This window comes from Microtus oregoni, unplaced genomic scaffold, assembly GCF_018167655.1.
Source record: "Microtus oregoni isolate MIOR12 unplaced genomic scaffold, Mior012 000008F_ref0000371, whole genome shotgun sequence".
Classification (NCBI taxonomy): Eukaryota; Metazoa; Chordata; class Mammalia; order Rodentia; family Cricetidae; genus Microtus; species Microtus oregoni.
Genome location: NW_024543067.1, coordinates 3133611 through 3145884, shown reverse-complemented (window position 1 = coordinate 3145884; position 12274 = coordinate 3133611). Strand labels below are relative to the sequence as shown.

General features: G+C 41.9%; 1 protein-coding gene across 3 annotated transcripts in view; it reads right to left on the bottom strand.

Moving 5' to 3' along the window:
* Slc44a1 (solute carrier family 44 member 1) overlaps window positions 1–12274 on the bottom strand; it is a 157280-nt gene that overhangs the window by 117422 nt on the left and 27584 nt on the right. The gene's annotated exons all lie outside the window — the stretch shown is intronic.

Genomic DNA, 12274 nt, shown 5'->3' with positions numbered 1-12274 from the left:
ATCCTTTTTTTGGCTGGACAATGTCTGCTGAAACTTTAAGATGAAACTCAAAGCTCTGCCGTGTCTTTGTAAAGTCCACCCTAGGTTCCCTAGACAACACTGTAGGGGCTCTAGTTCCACCTCTCCCCCTGGGAGATATGGATAGTTTTTGTGGTACTCCACTGAAATATGTAGCATGCTGAACGGTTATTCTTTTCTTTTCTATTTCTCTTTTGAGACAGTGTATAGTGTAGCCCAGGTTGGTCTTGAACACCTTATATGGCCAAGGATGACCTTGGATACCTGATCCTCCTGCTTTTACCTCTTGAGTATTGAAATTGCAGGTGCAAGCCGCCACATCTGGCTTATGAGATGCTAGGGATCAAACCCAAGGCATTGTGCATACTGAGAAAGCACCCACCAAAGCACGGTGCATACTGGGCAAGCACCCACCAAAGCATGGTGCATACTATACCAGGCAAGCATCTACCAATTGAGCTACAATCCCAGATCTGAACTGTTATTCTTTAGCAGCCTGTGTCTGTAGCAGACTGCAATCAGCCCACTCTCACTTTCCATCATTTGAGATGACGCCTAAACCTTTATATGTTCTTTTTTTAATCAATTTATTTATTTATTAAAGATTTCTGCCTCCTCCCCCCCTCCACCGCCAGACGCAAGCGGCAGAGACCTTTATATGTTCTTAATAAGGGCTATCTAAATGAATGAACATGCTCTTCAAATTATATGAACTTTTTCATTGTGTGTCTAGACAGTAAACAAACAAACAAAACATATTACAACATGTTTTCAATATGGTCTCTTTCCGGAAGCAAGCCCATCAAATGAATTCCTTTTTTAATTTTGGTTTTTTGAGACAGGCTTTTCTGTGTAGCAGTGGATGTCCTGGAACTCAGCCTGTGGATTAGGCTGGCCGTGAACTCAATCTATAGACCAGGCTGACCTCGAATTCACAGAGATCTGCCTGCCTCTGCGTCCTGAGTGCTGGAATTAAAGCCATAAGCCACTAGCACACAGCTTCAAATAAATTTTTAAGAGGGAGATTTGTCAAAGTTAAATACGATTCAAGAAGGAAATATTCATTTTTTTTTCTAGAGAGACCTGAGCAACTCCTAAACCACCATTCTTGGATTTTCATTGTGTTCCTAGAAAAGACAAACATTTCTACTTCAGAGAGATTCCTATCTAAAGAGCTAGAGGCACTCTGAAAGTTAATTTGCAAAGTATTGACTGGATTTCCAATTCAATATCTTTTCTTAGGTTCTTTGGTTAGCTCACACATCCTTTTCAATCATGCTTCTGAACTCTCTGAATCTCACGACCTGTCCTGGAAACAGAGCAGGAAAGAGAAGGAGAAGGCAGCCTCAAAAGAGCCAGGAGGCCACAACCTATACAAAAAACTGTAGGCAACTGTGGAAAGCTGGGAGTGGGAGAGATGGCTTTTGCCAGGGAAGAGCACACCACTGGTTGTCCGGTGCCAAAGGGTCATTCCTGAAAACATACATATAAGCAACATTGTGTGGACTAAGTAGGTTCTATTTAGGAATATATGTATATGCACATATGTGTGCAATAACAAAAAAAAAGGCTTTGAGTTTGAAGGAGGGTAGGGAGGGGTTATGGGACAGTTTAGAAGGAGAAAAGGGGAAAGGGGAAATGGTGTGATTATATTATAATCTCAAAAATGGAAAAGGCAGGGCAAAGTGCCCTGCAAAGAAAGGTTGAGGCCTCTAATGGTGTACACCTGAAATCCTTGCGCTGGGCAGACTGGGACGGGAGGATCCGTGGCACTTGCTGCCATCAAGTCTTGCTGAACAGGTGAGCTCCAGATTCAGTGACAGACTGTGTCAAAAAAACAAGATAGAGGGCCCAGTGGACAAAGGCACCTGCCCCCAAGTGTGACGAACTGAACTCAACCCCCAGGATCCACACGGGAGAAGAGAACTGACTCTGTATGCATACGCTGTGGCACGTGCACTTCCCTATACACATGCATAATAAAATAAATAATATATTTATAATTGTTTATATATAATGTGAAGAGTAGTCAAGGAAGACATAGGATGTTCACTCTGGCCTTCCCGTGCACGTGCATGCATATGTACTTATACACATGTACACACACATTATAATCCACAAATAAATAATAAACAAACAAATGAATAAATAGCTGCCTATCAACAATGAAGGCAAAGAATTTGAGCTACAACCATTTCTTTCTTATTCCTAAAACTGATAAAGACAAACGCCCCATTATGCCTTACACTGTTGAATTGCTACAAAGAAAATACTGTTAGCTTGTTCTCAGACACCCTCACAAGGAAACAAAAGAACACCAGTCAGTCATGGGAAAAAAAACCCTCACCCCAAGAGTAACTAGCATTGGAACCCAGGAAGGAGCGGGCAGTCTCCTCCAGAGGAGCGCAGCACTGTGGCGTTAACAGATGAGGATTCCTCTCCCTGGCTCTGTCATTAGTTAGCTGACTTCAGAAAAATGCTTCCTCTCCTTGGGTGGCAGGCAATGAGAGGGACTGGGTCTCCTAGGTTTCTGCCAGCTCTACAAACCCATGACCAGGATCGCACTTTCATAGGCTGACAAGAAAAACAACTACAAAATAACAACATAGCCCTTGTGTTGTTCAAATGTCTGCACTGTGGTCTGTACTTTGGAAGACAGCTGTCCACATGAGGAAAAAGAATGTTTCTTTGTATTAAATAATTAAATAATGCCCACTGCAGTAAAATTACTCATGGAGGAAGAATTTGGAGACTGCTGAAATTCATGATATTTACTCCATGGTAATTTCTAAAGCAGTAGTTCTAGAAAACACTATTATTTGTACAGAATGCACAGGAGGGCCTGAAGCCTCACACTAGAGCAGTTTCTTTATCTGCAACCGTTCAGACCAACACTCAGTTTGTTAATGCTTAGATTTCCTTCTATAACATAAAGTCAGAGGGATTTCCCTTTGACAAACAAATACAAAGACCCAACATCACATCAGCTCGTGCTGCTGTGAGCTACTGCTGTCCCAAAGGAGAAAAGCAAGCAGTAAGGATGGGAGTTACAGAGAAAACACAGCTACAGTATCCAGGGAGAGAAGAAAAGCCAAAGGGCAGCGTGGCACCCACACTGTAATGAAGGAGACTCCTACAAGAGGATGCTGCGCTTCCCGGTAGCGTCCGTCACTCAAAAGCAGTGGATTCCTGGTTATTTTTATTACACATCAATATTTGCTCTTTACTTTAACCCCCTCCTGTCAAAAATCTCTCTTTACAATGTGACCTTTTCCATAAAAGGTGTAAGAATACCGAGCTTTCTTTTTCCTTTAGTCATATTAAAATATTGATCCAGTGGCAGTATATTTCATTCCGGCTGCCGTTTTTCATGCTATCAAGGGCTGATTTCTTATTAACCAGGAATTCCTAAACACACAGTCTCCTCTCTTCCGAACAGTTCGCTGTTTAGGTACCATCCTGGCTCCAAAGATGAACAAACTCAGGCTCAGGCATTAAATAAGCAGCCCCAGCCAGGCTTTAAACCCAAGTCCATGACTCCAAAGTCAACTCCAGGAAAACTGCTAAATCTTCTTATAAGCAGTCAGTATGAAGCGATTGCAGTTCTTCACACGGCAAATACTCAGAAACCAGGCTGATAACGGAACATCCTTTAAGTGCAGAGGAGACATGTTATGAGCCGTGAAATTTTTTGAGTGAGCCAAGAAGCCCAATGGTTCAAAATTTTTAATGATTTTTTAACAGACGTAACCAAGTGACAACTGGATTTAATGCTATCTGTTTCTTCCAATTAACGTCCCATATAAACCCAGCCAAAGGAAAATGTGCTGCAGTAGCACTTTTAAAATGTGATTTGTATTCTTTCCCCAGATTCCACAGATTAATAGACTGCCGGTAAGTGCTAGGTCTTCTCTCACAAACACTACCTGTTAGGAAGCAACAGAACCAAGCAACCATGTAGCGCCACCCTCAGCAGAGACTGAACTTGGGAGGAAGAGAACAGGTCTTAGCCAAGGTTCCCACTTCATCCATGAGTTCTTTACAATCCTCAAAAGATTGCTGGCGGGACTGTATGTGCTCTGCTTTTCTATTTGCCAGAAGGAAACCAAGGCTCAGGGGAAAAGCTCTGCTGAAACCGGAGTTCTCAAACTCTAGCAGAGTGATAAGCATGCAAAGAAAAAGTCGAGGAAATGCTGAACATTTTTTTAAAAATCTAACATAGGCAGTCAGGCTTGTCAGTAATTAAATATAGTCAAGGAGGTGGTCAGTACCTCAAGATGCCCAAGACAAATAACAAAGAAGTTAAACTCAGAAACCAGAATACTCTTCCCAGTGGAGGACAAAAATGACATGATTTAACATATGCATAAGAGGAAGATGTGATGGAACAGAGGAAATAGTTGAAGACATAGCAACTGAAAAGTTTCCAGAAATAATAAAAAAGGATATTAAAATGTAAAAAATATTAAAATAAAAAGGAATAAGAAATTGAGCATGCACATGCACGTGTAAACCTGTATGCAAGTATACAGAAGAAAAGTATAACTGCCTGAAATGAGTAAAAGGAAGATTTGGAATTCTCCATAACAAAGTGTTTTTGAACATTGAAAGAGGTTAAATATGTGTATATAGAAGTATCTACACTGCCAGGAGGTAGAGGCCCACACTCCCTCTCCCCCAAAGACAGGGTTCCTCTGTAGCTTTGGAGCCTATCCTGGAACTCACTTTGTAGATCAGGCTGGCCAGCCTTGAACTCACAGAGATCCGCCTGCCTCTGCCTCCCAAGTGCTGGGATTAAAGGCGTGCACTCCCATTGCTAAATAAATGAGTCTGCTGCAGGCCTGACTCCCAGTATCTATGCCATTGATGCCACGCCTTCTCACCCCCTCCCCAAGGAAGCCATTGGGACCCAGCTATACACACTGATGGTTCTTTTGTATATTTGTCCAAGGTTAATATAGAAGATAAAATTACAATTTGTAGTATTGGTTTAAGCATCCTGGTCCAAAACACTCAATCAGAAATGTTTTAAATCCAAAACTTCTTTTTGGGGTGTGTGTGTGGGGGGGGTAGACAGGATTTATCTGTGCAGCCCTTGCTGTCCTGGAACTCATTCTGTAGATGAGACTGGCCTCAAACTCTGAGATAGTCCTGTCTCTGCCTCCTGAATGCTGGGGTTAAAGGTGTACCTCACCACTGCCCGGCTTTAACTCCAAAACTTTTGAACACTGACATGATTTGTGAAAATTTCATACCATGAAAGCTTGCCTTATACACACAATTACTAAAAATATGTAAAGTTATCATGAGGCGATGTATGTGTTGTATATATAACATAAATAAATTCTGCATTTAGACTGGAGTACTGTCCATAGAGCAAATAGCAAATATTCCATGTTTTCTTAAGTTCCACATGTTCTGGTCCCAAGCATCCCAGATAAGGGATACTCAACTAGAACGACTACTAGACCATTAAAAAGTCCTATACATGGGAGCCACCAAGATGGCTCAGCAGGCAGAAGCATCTGCTGTGCCAGCCTTGTGACTGACACCCAACCCTTCAACCCATGGTAAGAGGAGAACCAGTGCTCGAAAGTTTCCATGGGATATGCATATAAACACACACACAGAAATGCATAAAATTTAAGAAGTTGTATGGTCTTCTAAGCCAGACCATAGATAACACTCAAATTAGTCTTGTTTTCATATCCTTAAAGATAGGTTAGAGCCAGATATGGAGAAAGAAAAAGGATAAACCCTTCCAAGCCAAAGAGGCCCAGGTAATAGCTAAAGACAAAGACTGAATGTCCCCTGTCCTCTTTTTGTATTGTGCCTCCTATATGTAAACTTTAATTAAGTAGATGTGAAAAGTTTCCCCAAAGATTCCTTTAGTAATATAATAATGTATTATGTCAGGCTCTAAATCTTCCCTGTTAAGGCCATGTTTCTATAAGCCTGGCTTCAAAATAATAGAAACTAAAGGTCAGTTAAACTGGTGGTGTTTGACTGGGTGGTAACACCGTTGGCATTTGATGGTTCTTCAAAGAAGCACTGAGCATTACACAGAGACCTGAGATTCAGTGGCAGATTGGGCAGCTCCTGTCCTTACTGAGCTCTTGTTGGGTGTGAAAGACACAAGCCAAGTGCTGTGACTCTCAAACAGTGCCAACACAGAGGGGCACGAGGTACTGAAGAAACACAGACAGGGAGCCACAGAGAAAGCATTCTGAGCTCTGCTAAAAAATCACCTTGTAAACGTCTGCAGCTTACAGGCTGAAGCAAACACCGAAATGATCCTTCAGTGTGTAAAACAGAAGGTGTCGTGAGCCCCCAAACATACTAAAAATTCTTGAGAACTATGACGGAGAACCACCCACTGCCAAGTACAAATTTATTTCCACTCAGAAATGGTTAGCAGAAAACAAATAGAAACACTAAGTTGGCCATTTCTCAGATTTCTTTACATGCTTACAGGTTTTGTCTTCATTTAGGAAGAGATGCTGGAAAAGAGGAAAATAGCTGGTTTTGTTTTCTTAACCCTTAGCAGAGGGCTGTATTTACCAAGCCTCTTGAACAGTGTTTTCATGTGCACGTCATCATTGGTGAGATGCCTGTTAACGCCAAGTTAAGAACTCCTGGCGACGTATATCAAGGGTTGCTACCACCTGGAACTAAGGCAGAGAGCTGCTTTCTTCAGCACTGATTACAACCAGCCCAGAGCGTCAGAAAAGGTGTGCGTAGTAGAGGTTAAACCTGCAGACAAACACATGACAAACCAGCCCTGATCTCCATCTCACTTGGGCTGGCAGTTCGGAGCTATATTACCCATAATCCTGTGGCTTCATTAGCTGGGAGGTGTCCAAACATCCATCACTGATAACAAAGTACCAAAACTTTGGGATTGAAGCAGAATCTGAGTTACCCGTATGGTAGTCGTCAATGCCCGCTTACATCTGCATAGGCCAGCAATAGGAACACGAAGCTGATAAGCTAGGGCTGCACAGAACCTGAAGCCAGTATGTAATGACAAGCACACATGTCACCTGTCCTGTCTGCTGCCTGAACCTCTGCAGCAGAGATCCATTATTGCAGTCTTTCCCAGATTAGAGGACAAGCCAATAATGCCTGTGAAGGGCAAAGGCAGCTTTGGTACGGCCTTTCAGCCAGGACAGATTCCCACAAGTGTCGAGTAATTTGCAACTCTTCCATCCCCTCCCCGCTCCCCCACCATCCACCCCCTTCATGCCCCCCCACCATAAGTATCAGCCCCGATTTCCCAGCTTAACTAGGCCATTTCTAAAACGAGCTGATAGTTCCACAGCTCTGCTCTAGCTTCCGCTGTCCCAATTGCCCACTGGTACACCCCCAAAACCCTCTGAACACATCCATCTCAAAGGTCCCTGCTACACAGGAACGTGTCTGACTCAGGCTTGTTCTGTGGCAACACTAGTCTACCAGTGAGGGCTTTATGTGCTTCTTGTCAATCTGACGCAAAGACCTCTAGTATTAAAGACAAAGAATTGTGTACTGGATTCTCCAAAGCTCCCTCCAAGGACGTACTGCTTCATTAAATTCCCCAAGATGCTTTTATTTGCACAGAGTCGTAACGGGAGAATAAAAGAACTGATGTGGATCGTTTTGCCAGTTTTCAACAGAGTGAGCAGGCATGATGAAGTTGGGAGGCAATAAAACATGGAGGCTTCCAGCCTTGTGTTCAGCGCACCTGCAAATAAAATCTTCTAATAGGATTTTTCAAAGACACTGCCTGTCCTTTGGGAAAGCTCGGTCAAGGGCCTGGAGTGCATAACTACGTACATTTACCATAAGTAACTCCGTTTCATTTGCTAAGCCTGGAGATGGCCATTTATATCGTGAAGGTGAAAATCAAAGCGTGGTTTTTAACAGGCATTTAAAGGTAATAGGGTACGGCTAGTGGAAAGATACGAACATCTGTGTCTAACTACTCTTCTTAGTTCATGAACTTTCCTCTAAGTCGAAAGCACTCAACCGTCTAAGGAAAAGGCAACCTAAAGTTGCTTTGCAAGCTGTGTGTAGTGATGGAGGGATCCCAGGAAGCTATGTCACCAATGACTTCATTATGCCTCCAGCTCCTCTGAAAGAAACAATTGAGGGTCTGGGACTCGGCTTGCTGGTGACTATCCTTCTTGCACGTGATAATTGCTGGGCAGACGCCAGGTTAATCCTTTTCTGCAGCATTGCTAATCATACCTTCCGCCTCTATCATCAGCTGGTGACAGCTGAGTACCAACAACTTTTATTTCTTTTGAATCAGCCTGAAGCAATCTTTTAAAAGTAAAATTATCACTTATTTTCTAAAATTATATTATGGGATTCATTTGACTCCTATCACATCTTACAGATGCCAAAACTTTAGGAGCTGATGTTGCCCAGGACAGACAGACAGAACCAAATGTCTGTTTTACCCCTCCTACCTGCCACACTACAGCCCAGAGGTTCTCAGCCTTCCTATTGCTGTGACCCTTTAATACAGTACCTCATGTTGTGATGGCCCCTAAACATAAAATTGTTACTTCATAGCTGTAATTTGCTATTGCTATGAGTGCTAATGTATAAATCTATGATTTCTGGTGATCTTAGGTGATGCCTGTGAAACCAAAGGGGTCAAGGCCCACAGGCTGAGAATGACTACAGACTACTTTCATGCTATTCTGTAACTTTGTAAAATTTTTCAATAAGATTCCTAATCCAATTGTGCTCCCTATCCATAATGGAAATGTTTTGTGGCTCCAGTAACCTGTGGGAGGCAACATAAGAATCACATAATCATGGAAAAGCACGGAAGTGACTATGAGTATATTTATGATTTAATTAAAATGAGGCATTTAGTCAATGAAAGCATTTTCATTCCACCATTTTCAGTGCACAGTAGCCACGGGTAACAATGTAGTTCAGCTGCACGACAACAGCTTAAACATGCATCATCTCCCCCTCAACTACGGGTTATGCTCTGCTCCTTTATCTCTCTTTGAACACACTGGGTATATATATTACCACCACAGTAATTATCACTCTATATAATTGTTTCCCCTGGCACATTACGAGTTTCTTGAGTTTAAGGACAATGTATCTGTTTAAATCAGAGTCGGCCCTGTTTGGATAGACATGGAAACATTCTCCCCAGAATGCAAGTCTAAGACAATACACACAGAATCTTCCCTTAGGCGGCTGGATCTGTATTGATTTTTCCTGTCTCACAGTATATTTGGGAGCCAGGACTTCTTGGTTTTGTTCACTGTTATAGGTGAAGAAAAGCCTGGCATGTTGTAGGTTCTGGGTAATTACTTACTGAATGAATCAACAAGGCTAGGTCTCTTACCACCGGTATGAAACACTGAGATACAAGCATCCCCCTGTCTCTCCTGCAGCAGGTAATTTCCACTGTACCAAAGTTGGCTCCTTTCCTACACATGTGTTTCTCAAGGATGCTCACTAGTGGTTATATCAGAAAATAAAGTCTATATATTTGGAAGTAGTGGTAAATGAAATCTAGACTTTTTTAAGATTTTTTTTTTTTAATTTTATGAGATGCATTTACGTCCATACACTACGTGTGCACTGGGTACTCAGAGACCAGAGAAGGGTGCTGGATCCCCTGGTCTAGAGCTACGGACAATTATAAGCTAGCAGGTAAGTGCTGGGAATCAAACCTAGATCCTTTGGTTGTGAGCTTAGTCTTTAACAGCTGAACCACTTCTCCTGCCCCAAACCCAGGTCCTTGAAAAAAAACAACCAGTGATCTTAACTGCTGAGTCATTTCTCCAGTCCCCCAAAATCTAGTTTGGGGGAGCTACTTCTTTGAGCCTTTATAGTGACACTCTCTAAAAAGTATTGAGTCACACACTCATACATACTTACTATATTGCCTCTTAAAAAATATGTATTAGCTATTAGTTATTATTATTTATGTGCACATGTATGCATGTGTGAATACATGCATGCATATGTGCATGTATGCGTGCGTGCGTGTGTGTGTGTGTGTGTGTGTGTGTGTGTGTACCATGTGGCCAGAAAAGAGCCTAAGATTCCCTGGTGCTGGAGTTATAGGTGGTTATAAGCTACCCAGCATGGGTTCTGGGAACTAAACTTGGGTCCTCTGTAAGAGCAAAGAACACTCTTAACTGCTGAACCATCTCTCCAGCCCCATCTCACTATATTTCTGAAAACCATGGTTACAAAGGCTGTGGTTAAGTAGACACTCCTACTGAAAAACCTTCACATCAAAGGCTGGCAACATTGGTTAAAGCTATATTAAAACAGTAATATAAATTGGTAGGCCACTTTCAGAAAGTAATTTGACAATATCCTTCAAGAACCCAAGGAAATAATCTACAACAGCATTATTATTAATGGCTGCACATAACATGTTCACTACAGTGTTACTATGAGAAATAATTAGAAACCAGCTAGACAGTAGAAAACTATGACAATAGAAATCTACATGCTTTCATATCTTTAAATATAAAAATGGCATATTAAGCAATCATAGAAATAATTAAGAAAACTGCATAGTAATATAAAGACAATTATAAAAAAAAAGTTGTATTGGGGCTGGAGAGATGGCTCAGTGGTTAAGAGCACTGACTGCTCTTCCAGAAAATTTGGGTTCAATTCCCAGCACCCACATGGCAGCTCACAGATGTCTAAAGATCCAGTTGCAGGGGATCTGACACCTTCACACCAATGCACATAAAATAAAGTTAAATAAACCTTTAAAAAAAAGTTGTATGAAAAACATGAAGTTCCATCTACTTTCTGGTTTGGTAGCTAAACAAATCAGAATATGCGAATTTGACAGTCCTGGAAGGGGATGGAAATAAGTCTGATGTATTATGTATTTTCCATTTTGATTTTTCATTAATGCTATTTAATCATGGAAGAAAGAAAAGAGAACATTGGCTCCCCCTTCTCCAGATTAATCTTTTTCTACTTTCTTGTTATAAAAGTTAGCTACAGAGAGACACAGCATCAAAACCACTGGAAAGAAATGTTTAAGTAAGTCTATCTGACACTGAGGACGGATCAGAACACTTCAAAGTTCATTAGAAGGCCACACGCTGAAAATAGCATGGGCAGAAGCAAGACTTCCCTTGGGGAATGAAGGGCAGGAGTGTTAGGAGGGAAGCTGGCATAACGAGGCACAGGAGCCCACGCAGCTTGAACCCCAGCTCCTCTTCCCCATGAGTGTGGTGAGCTAGCCTGGCTTCTCTGCTTCTCAGATAAAGATTGCTACCGCCTGGTGGTGCTTAAAAGCCTCTAGCAGAACTGAGCTCCACACACCCCTGATGCCCTTTCTCAATGGGGTACAGGGAAACTTCCCAAAGAGTCATTCAGGAAAGGGCGCTCCCACAAATACTAGTCCCCAACACCTGTGCATTGTTCCCTAGGTACAAACGTCATGTAACACAAGCCTGCAAAGCAAGAAGTGGACGAGTGTACAACTGGTCAAACAATTGGTCAAGAAGCAAGAGAATAGCACCACTGAAATGATAAACACTGAAGGGAGCCGAACCATTTTCTTCATCGTAAACCCCCCCCCCCATCCTTACTGAGTAGTTAAGGAGCAATAAGGACAATACAGTCGGTGGTATATACATGTTTTGATAGATGTATATATTGGAAGGTCTTATTCATAATGAAAGTCAAAGAAAATTCCAATTCTGAAACCCATAATGAACATAATAATTTTAAGACTCTATTCCTTTGGTCAGTAATTAGTCATTACCACAGGAAAGGATCTGTGTTGGAGCATGTGAGAATTCATCAGTTGTTTTCTACCTTCGAGCCACTTTTCTCTTGCTAACTAACCACTTCTGGATCCTACCTCTTCCCTCCCCCCTTTTAGAACACAATCCATTTGAGTTCACATGAGAACGATGCTGACAGGCAGAACTGCGCTAACATGTCTACGGTACTGAGAACTGAATATACACAGGTGAGAAAAGTCACAAATCAAATATATCAGACACAGTACCAAATAACCTGCTTTGATACATGTATTAACACGCCTGTATACTGCCATGCAAACTGACACATTACAGCTAGTCCAATGTACATACGGCATATGGCAAGGAACTTTGTTTACATTAACTTATTTAATCTGCACGACCAAAGCACAAAGTTGATGGTTTCCTGTTTTACTGATGAGGACATGAAGAAGGGCAGGAGCGTTAAGTCATATGCCTATGTGGCATGGTAAGGTCCACAAGAGAGCAAA